Source organism: Haliaeetus leucocephalus, unplaced genomic scaffold (genome assembly GCF_000737465.1).
Source record: "Haliaeetus leucocephalus isolate CR32 unplaced genomic scaffold, Haliaeetus_leucocephalus-4.0 Scaffold984, whole genome shotgun sequence".
Taxonomy (NCBI): Eukaryota; Metazoa; Chordata; class Aves; order Accipitriformes; family Accipitridae; genus Haliaeetus; species Haliaeetus leucocephalus.
Window position 1 is genome coordinate 2,015,322 of NW_010973420.1, and position 10,058 is coordinate 2,025,379.

Sequence of the window (10,058 nt, forward strand, 5' to 3'; positions counted from 1 at the left end):
GTTAAGAATGATATGTAAAACAATGTAAAAACAAAAAACAAAGTTCATCCTAATATAATGTGCGTCTTGTATTGCTAAAAAACCCCAAGTCTAACATACAGTGTACAATGATTTTCCCATGATGTACTGCATGCAGCAGAAGCCTCTTGTTTCTTGATAAAATGAGCTGAAAGACAGTCAGCAGATATTTAAACAATGAATCTCTAGATGTTGACTTGCTGTTCCATATGAAGCTGTGTGTTTTCTGCAGTTAAGCATGCATTTTGCTGTTCCGTTGTAAAATACCATCGCACTTCTTGCCTGCAAAATGGATTATTGTGTATATATTTAAAAGAAAAGTGGAACCAATAACAAGATTAAATTTGGAAAAGAGAAAAGGGGGTGGTGAAAATGGGACCAGTAGGGGGAATAGATAATTCTCTAAATTGTACATAGTGTGTAAATTAGTATTACTAGAAGTCTGCAGTCACTTTGAGGTTGCCTATCTCCTGCTAGGAACTTAAATCAGCTTTGAGTTGTATTAAACTGTTAGAATTAGGTCTTGAATGCAGACTGTTAAAGACTTCAAAAAACATTATGCATACAAGAAGCTTCTGTTCTGGGGAGGCTTGAGACCCCTTTTGTAACTATGGGGAAGAAAGGAGTGCTTTCATTTTAATATGCATTCTGTTTGTAAGTAGTAACAGACCCTATTGATGTAAAACTATAACTGTGATCATGTGGAGAAATCAAATAAATCATTTAAAACTCTTTGTTTCTCATTTTGTGTAATCCAAGAACTTCAACTCTTCAGACTTGAAATGAAGGACATTCCTTCCAATGCTATCCTGGCCCTGCTGAGTCAATGGGATTTCTGCTACTCACTTCAAAGGGGCCAAGATTTCAGTCTTCATCTTAAATTAAAGATAAGTTGGTGGAAATGGTGGTCAGTACTGTGGAGACTGTGATCCCTTCTCAATAGCTTTTGATTTGTTTGGTGGTGCTGTAAATGTATTTAGTTTCAAAATACGATAAAGAGCAATAAATACAACACCTAGATTTGCAAACAGTGAGAGGTAACACCTAAGAGGCTTTTTGGGGCACTGTTTACCAAAACATTCTAACATTGAAAAACAGTAACCGGATTTTGAATCTCCTTAAACATGAGCTGTCCAGCACGTTCAACTGATGCCATGAATCTTTTGGCTATCACATTGCCTTAGGAGCTCATGTTCAGATGACCGTCTGCCCTTGACTCGTAAGTGTCCTAAGTTTGTCCTTCCCAGGGATGCAGTCCTTCATTTCCTAAGTGGAACCTGCACTCTTTGGATCGAGTTTTGAGAGCATTCATTGCTTCTGTGCACCTGCTGGCAGGGAACCATCATCATAGTTCAGTAAGTGATGTAACTGTGAATAAGTATTATCCCTTTACTACTTGTACCTGTATTTATTTGTTGCGTGTCTTAATTTGTACCACTGAAGGATCACTATGCAGACATATTTGCCACACATGGCCTTCATAATATTTGATGTTACGCTACTGCAATTACTTTAGATAATAACCTGTGGCAGACTCAGTTGTGTTCTTATTTTTGCTCATTTCCTAGATTTCAAGGGCATTACAGTGTGTTCATAAAGCCTGTTAAAACTAATGCTTAGCTATCAATTTAAATTAAATATTGTGTTTGCTTGTTTTTTCTATGAATTTTAGGAGATTCTTGAATTATTTTGTGTGAATAGTCAACTATGACCTATTTCTGAATGACGGTAATTTCAGGCTGTACCTCTTGATCAATGAATTTTTTGATAGGTGAGTACCCATTTATCACTAGATACTTCCAGTGTGCCATCCCTCTGAGCTGTGTGACCCATTAGAAGATAAACCAATGCCTCATAGAAACATCCTGTTAGTGGAAATAGAAGAATTTGCAGTGATGTTCTTTACTGGTACTTCTATTCCTGTTTTAGAAGCTATGATTTTAAGAATTTTGATACATCTACATTTTGAGAAGGCAAAGAGTCTGTCTTCTCTAATTAAGAGCCTGTAAGTGTTGTTATAAATCTGGGGGTTTTTTTCCTGATCCATTTTAAAAGTAGGACCTAAATAATATGTCTAAATGCTGCTGCTTCCTACCTAAACTAAGACTAGGTTGAAGGCATTTGTGAGCTGGCACTACTAAAGAAAAATAAATAGCTGAAGTAACCTCAGCAGCAGTTGCGGTTTGTGTGATAGATTTGTACTGGTTGCAGCAATGCCAAGTAACTTAATTTAAAAAATTCAACGTAGGTTAAGCCTGTGACAGTCTAATAGCTCACAGTTGTTGATTTTTTTTTTAAATTATTATTTTAATATCCCTATGAGATGCTCATCTTAATGGAGTTGCATTCCTTAAGTCTCTGATAAAGCTTGTATGTACATACGTAGCGAAAAATGCCTTCATTTAAGAAGTTTTATCGCCTTCTGACTGAGAATAGGCAATCTTACCCTAATATTAAGAAAAAGGTCAAGGTTTTCTGTCATAAATTGTAACTGTCATAAATTGTAATGAAAATCACATATTTTGCAAGTCAAAAGTCTAATGTTTGAAAAATTTTCCTAAACTCTGTCCTATGTTTGCACATTTTACATGTCTGTGTGCATGTATCAATATGCACAATAATTGCATGAATGAATTGTCATGCAATAACAAGTTACTTCAAGCTCTTCTAGATAGCATCTTTTTAAGAGGACATTACTTTCCAGGTATTTTCTGTATTATTTTGGTTGAAATAAAGAAATACAATATTGAAATGACAGGAAAACGAACATAAAACTTCACGTTTGTCTTCTGAAATATGTTTTATCTGTATCTCTCTTCAGGTTTTTGTTGACTTAACAATCGCATGAATTCTATTTACAGTTGGCCTTAAATGGTTCATTTTCATTCAGGAGTTTTATAAAACTAGTGTAGTAGCATTTTACCACATATTTTTTTAGAGTATACGTAATAGTTGTGTGGTGTTTTATTCATCAGCTACAACCTGTGCACAGGTGAGATTTGGGAGCCCCAATTATTTTTAAATTTGTTGTACAGTATCGCAGGCCCTGGTCACACAGCGTCCAGAATATCTTCCATACGCCTTTGCTTATTCCTCAGCATTTTAGCTGGAGCTTGAAACATTAGCCAACTTCTAGGGTTTTTTTTCTGCAGTCATTCAAACTGTCACAAGATACCAGAATTATGATGCTGTTAGGATTGTGTGATAAATCATATTTCAGCATAGGTATGTACCGACAAATGTATTTGCATATGATGAACAATGTACTTACAGTAACATGCCATAATAAATATTTACTGGTATTATATACACCTTTTTCAAAAGGAAGCATACTGGACTTTTAGCCTACTTACTAGCTTCTTAGTGATTTTTGCTGCTATATTTTGTTGATACAACATTCCTAGAGGAGAACATAGCACAGCTAACTTGATAGAAATATCTAAAATACACAAATGATGGAAAAATGCTTCATTTTAGGTGAATTTTTTAGTAGACTTTCTTTTTGTTTCCTATTATTTCAAGAATTAAAGCCAAATCCTGTATTACTTGGTAAAACTAAATCAACTGCAGGATGAGAGTGACCATGAATGTTAGGAAATGCTCAAATTAAGATCTCTTCTTGAAGTACTTCCTAAGCTGAATAAGGCTTAAATGAAAGTTGTGTGGGTGCTACTGACTTAAAACCATCACTTTTTTCCATTGGTTAGATTTATTATTTTTACTGTATGTATAAATGCATATTTTTAGGGATAAAATGTTATTAAAAAAACCCCTTTGTTTGGCATTTTTGTAATAACTGAGATGTGAAATTAGCATCATGGTTCACAAGACACAGCCAGCTCAAACAAATCACAGAAGCATACAATTTATCAGCTCTGTTGTAAAATGACATACACAATTTTAGCTTTCATATATTTCTTCATATTTAGACATAGCGATTTAAACAGGTATATATCATGAGCAAAGAAAAAATAATCTGTCTTTAATAAGATGAATGGGGTAAATTGATTCTAACACAAATGAAATGTTATGCATGCATAGTGAAAAATGCTTTCTCTCTACAGCTGCTCATTTCTGCTATAAACGAATGCAAGTATTTGACAAAGAAATGGGCTTTTTTTGTCTAGGGAAATGGAAAAAGCAAGGACTATGCAGGTGTTCTGGGTTAGGAGGCTGTTGTTCAGCAATGGTATCACAATAAACCACAGCTGGAAATTAATTAATTTTTTTTTTTAATGAGGGAATAATCTGACTTTTGGACATGGAGTTTCATCACATTTGGATCCAGCTGTACCAGTATGTGCAGCCTTTCCTTTGTGCGTGATCCTTGGACAGGAACACCTCATTTCCTGAAGCTGGGCAAACCGGTGGTCCCGGTCCCTCTCCCTCTCGAGGTCCCCACGCACAGCTGAGCTGTGGGTCAGGCCAGGGAGCAGAGGGGAGAGAGCGCACCTTTGTGAGTGTAGGTATGCAAAAGCTGCACTGGGGGTAAGGGAGGAAGGAAGCAAAGGAGCATGTCTCATGCTGGATGCGTGACTTTGGCAGGACTGCGCTTGTGCGGTGGGGTGCAACCCCCATGAGCATTTTTCTCCTCCATAAGTTCACCATATGCTCTTGACTGATTATTATTTTCATTTGACTGGCTAATATTCCTTTATATCCATCTGCAGCAACAGACAAGAACATTTTTATTTAATGATTCATCCTATATGTTGTCTTTTCCATCTTTCTGGTAATCATGTGTCTCTGCTTCTGCCTCAGCCCTTACCTCAGGCTCCAAAAATGCCTTTGCAGTAATTTAAAATAAAATAAAATAAAATAAAAACCAACCAAATAAACAACAAAACAAAACCACAGTGGCCCTAGTTTAAGATACTTCTGTTGTGCTTCAGAACTTCAGTTTTGAGGGGCAGTGACAAGAAGTAGCATTTTCTAGCCTAATGAGAAATGGGTACTGAGTATTTTAGGCAGGACTTCAAGCATCCTAGGTGTTTATAATCCTGAATTTTCACAGCATTTCAGCAATTTTAAAAAATGTCTTTGATTATGTGCTAACTCTTCTGCTGTAGCAATTTGTAAATTTTCAAAATGGTTTGCATGTATATTTTACACCTAAAAGTGGAGGAAACTTTGTTTCTATTCTTTCTAATTTTTTCTGCTACTACAGCATTCAAATTTCTGGACTATTGGAATATTTCATGACCCTGGTAACATACTTGCAAACTGCCAGCATAGCTTCACGCAAAAAAGGTGTCTGTATATTAGCAGTGAGTCACAGGGGAGGCAGCCTGAACAATTCCTCTGACTGTGTGGATTTGAAATAACTTGAAAAAAAGCTGGTGAAAAAGCGCTTGCATTTTAGGTCATCTGTTTCTCTTTCCCTCCATATAGGAGGGGAAAAACAGATGCCTCATCTGGGATGAAGCAAATTATTGGACTGAAAAAATATTAATAAAATGTTCCAGAGACAGTGGAGCTCCTTCCTTGCTCTCCAACATTACAGTATAATAAAATTTATTTTGGCAAAGAGGCTCTTGACCCATGTACCTTCTTGTATTCATTAATAGTGCCAAGATGTGCTTTATGCAGTTACTGCAGGGTCTTTTTATAGCCACCCTTGTTCTCTCACTTATCACTGTCATTTTTTTGTGATATGAAACCTATACTGTCCAGGTTGGCTTGCTGCTCTTTATCCACAAATGTCCTCATACAGAATCCCACAGTAACAGCTTGTTTCCTAGATTGAGAGTTTAGGTTATCGCCTTCACAGAGCAAGAATTATACTTGATTTCAATACAATGTTGGCCTATTTTCTCTCTCTCTTGAAAAATTAAAGCTTATTTGGCTGTAAAGAAAAATTTACAAAATTTATAAGTTTATAATTTGACATAAAATACTTTAGAAAACATAAGATAATTTAGGGCTTCCTTTTGATCTAATGTGACAGAGCTGATTGACAGTTTGCCTGTAAATGCCACCTTAAATTGTGAGGAATCCCTTTCACTAACAGTATGTATCTATTTCTTTTTCAGGTACTTCTTACAATAGCCACAGTACAATAATTCTGGATGCACGCTAGCTTGGACAAATGTATTTATGCAGTGACCGTGTTAACATCTGTGTTGCAAACACATTACGTTACTTCCACAGCATGTAACCAGGAGCAAAAGTGGAAATACCAGTTCCTGCTCTCACCTTTCCCAAGATTTAATTTGTAAGCCAACTTCTTTTTAAATATTCAGAGACAGGAGAGATGATGCAATGAGCACATCATCACATGCCCACGGGGAAGACAATTATGAATTTCAAGTGCAAAAATTTCCTACCATCTTTCGGATTGAAAAGGAGAAAACAATTGCATAATGGGAACAGAGGCTGCTAAAGGAATTGTATGTATTTTCCTAGAAGTGCTGCAAAGACTGCTGAATATCTTTATAAAGTAATTTAGACCTACAGTGGCACTTTTTCAGTAAGTAAAATATCCATGTCTCAAGGAGTTAAATATTATCAGATGTTTGTATTATTGAATACCAGTTTTTAAGCAGCTACAAAAAATATGGTAGACTAAAAAGGAAAGGAGAACTGTAGGGTAATTTAATGATAACTTGTTTATTGATCTCTATCTCTTCTGTATTAATTCCTTCTCAAGAAAGCAATTCCGTGTGGAATAGACTGAAATGGACATCACTGTGGCAGTCATGGTTGATCACAAAATGTGAGTTACAAAGAGCTCTCTAACACTTGAGGGATTAGCTGGTCCAGGAAGGTAGTGAAGAGTGGTCTAACAATTTCAAAGGAAGTTGAAATTATATGAACATGTGGATGAATAGCTGAGTGGCCAAGACAGCAGAGGTAAGTTGTAAACAAAAGTGGGGAAAGAAAAAGGTTGGGCACGTTGCTGAAGCAGAAGGCAAAAAATATATATATTTTTTTTAGCAACATGTTGTGCAGTTCTATGCAATGCAGTTTGAAGGTGTTCATAGGTCAGAATAGTGGAATTAACTGTTATGGAGAGTTGCAGAGAACTGCAGCTGCCAGGAGTGTGCTTTCAACTGTAGTTATGTACAACATTAGGAAGAGTTGTATGTATGGGACAAAATAAATATTATTTGTATCAGCACAGAAACAAAGAGGATTCTCTATGTGCGAGTGATAGTCTGCTTGTAGTTTCATGCTGTGGATATGCTATCATCCACTGTGATTTGTTCTGCAATTGGAAAAAAAATCAGGTATTTCTTTAGGATATGCTCACAATACCATTCTCATGCTTAGTGAATGAATGTACAGGGTGGAGTGTGCTGGCTGCTGTCTCAGTTCTTTTGAACTTCCAGATGAGGCACCTTTTTCCTGCTGTTTCCCAACTGCCTAGCCTTGTTTTCACTGTTTGGATCATTTTCTTCAAGCAGTCTTTTACTGTGCTCTTTGTTTATCCTTTCTTTAAAGTTGCCAGATCACCCCCCTTTGTACTGACCAGAACCAGTCTGACTTGTCTCTGTAGAGGGTGGCCTCGGCTTTAGCACTAGCATCCTTAGGTTATTTAGTCTGCGGAGGATGTCACTGGACCCACACCTTTTCTCCTGACCCCATGGAGGATGTCTTAGCTACCACCACCTTTGTCCAGAACTGGGATGTGGCACTGGAGTGGCATCACCCTCTCTTCAACACTCCACCATTTCACCGCAGTGCCAGACAGGTTCCCTCTCGGTGACATCATAGGGAAGGCCTTCTGCTCAATTAACTCAATGTGTCATAAGGCTGAGCAGAAGAGCAGGCTTTTACTCTTCCTATCCAATACCATCAACCAGTTATAGATACAAGCACCCTATGGAGACAGTAATGTGTTATCACTCCACCCCAAAGATTGCAAAGTGGTGGAGCCACCTCAGTGTTCCCCACCCCTTTTTTGTTTGTTGTTGGGTTTTTTTTTTTCATAGGACTAGACATCACCTCTTGCTTTTCCACCTTTCAAAACTAAAAAGTTGGACAGCTTTACTTAACGAGAACTGAACATGTGGAGGTTAGAAGCTCAGGATCGGTTTTGGTAGGTGGTACTCCTGTATTCCTGTAACCACAAAACTGTGAAAGTATTGTAATCTTATGGAGAAGCAGGGTCCTGCAGGTAGCCTTTCCTGTCTATTATTGCCTTTATCAAAGGGCTAGCAAAGGGGGCTGGCTTTTCTCTCATAAGGTATCCATTTTTCATACAAAGACAAGTAGTTGGTACAGATCATCAAAAACTCACCCTTCAAGAGACTGTCACAAAATGAGCACTCACTTAGTAGCACCTTATACCCAACTAAGAGTTAGAACTCATGGGATCAAGGAGTCCATGAAAAGGGAAACCTTTCTGGTTGAGATGGGTTTGTTTCCTCAGAGTTCCGCATGTGTTTGGACTCGACACTGTTTGGCTGACTTGCCAACCAAATGAATGAAATCTTTCTCACCTCCGCCCAGACGTACAGCATTATATACCTGTGTGTAATACCTGTGGCTTCAGTCAGCCTGGTCAGTGCGCACAGGGCTCTGACAGATACCCGTCTCCTTGCGAATGCTTAGGGTTTGAGGATTCCCACAATGTGAATACATGTATACATACAGACACAAAAAAAACCCCAAACAGTGAGCAAAGCTGCTTGAGCTGGAGATCAGATGCATTTTCTTACCTTTTCTCTTCCCCTCACCCTGAGTCCTTTCCTATTCCCAAGTTGCACTATGGTCCTTGAGAGGCAACCAAAATGGCAATTTATTTGGACTACAAGATTAAAGGATTTGCATTTTACAAGTCATAAATAAAGTACACAAATAAGAAAAGTAAATCAGTTCGTTACGCCTGTGTTTACCCTTAGTACTGCTTGTTAAATCCCTAGCATTCCACAAGTCTTTTCACAGACCAAAACAAAATGAGGGCAGCTAAAGAATGAAGGGCAGGGACCAGCAGGATGTGGTGATTCTTAAGATGAGGGAGTAAAGACAGCCTTTAAAGGACTTGAAAGAAATATTTCAAACAAATTAATTCTACCCTTGTGTAAATGGAGTTTGTATTCATAAAGTAGTTACGTGTCAGTGAGCACTCTTGCCCACCAGCAGATGAGAACAGGAGGTATGGGGTGGTGATGGAACAAACTTGACTAGTGACCTCTTGTACAGAAATGGAGCAGTGTGTATTCCCTAACCAGAGGTCTGTATTTAGGTAACCAACTCCGTAATCTGGCATGGCTTTGCCACTTGTTTTTTTCATAGAACAAAAACTGCTGCCAAAGGCATGGCAGAAGAAAGCAAAGGCGAAATACAAATCTGAACATTGTCAGTGCAGCGCCATGTTTACCTCGGGTCACAGTAGCAGTGTTTTGTCTTTGGCACCTAGTTATCTGTGGGAATGGCTACACAAGCTGAAGGGCTGTCAGCTTCTGACCTAATCCTCCTCCCAGTTCCGGACAGACAGATCAGGTGGAGTTAGGTTTTGTGCTGGTTACCATCGACTCGGTGTGCCGTTCGGCACATCAGCCAGACCTAACCTGGGGATGAAGCGATCCCCCCTTCTCTCTGGCGGGTGGTTCTGTTCCCTCTCCTCGCCTGCACCGGTGCTTTTGAGTTGGTTCATCCCGCGTGCTCCAAAAAATATTTTGTCAGACTGTCCGGGTATCCGACTCACTTTCTGTAGCTACGGTTACGCGATCACCAGGCCCAAAGTCGGTGGAGGAGGGAGAGGGACCCCAGCAGCCCCTCGCGGGGCTCTGGGGACCCCAAATCCTGCTCGTGGGGCTGTGCCGCGCCCCTGCGCCCTCCCCGGGCAGGGACTCGCGGCTGGACCGGGGGCTGCCGGGGACCTGGCGTTGCAAGGGAAAAGCCGCGAGTGGCTTCGTCCCATAGCGGCCCCGTCCCGGCGGGCGGTTCCTGGCCCCGGCGGAGGGACCAAAGGACGGGCGTTTGCCTTACTGAAGCCAAACGAGCGGCCGTGCCGGGGGCCGGGTCCCGCCGTCCCGGGGGCGGCGGCAGGCGGCGGCTCCCCCCGGGCGCGGTCTCTGCGCGGAGTCCCCTAG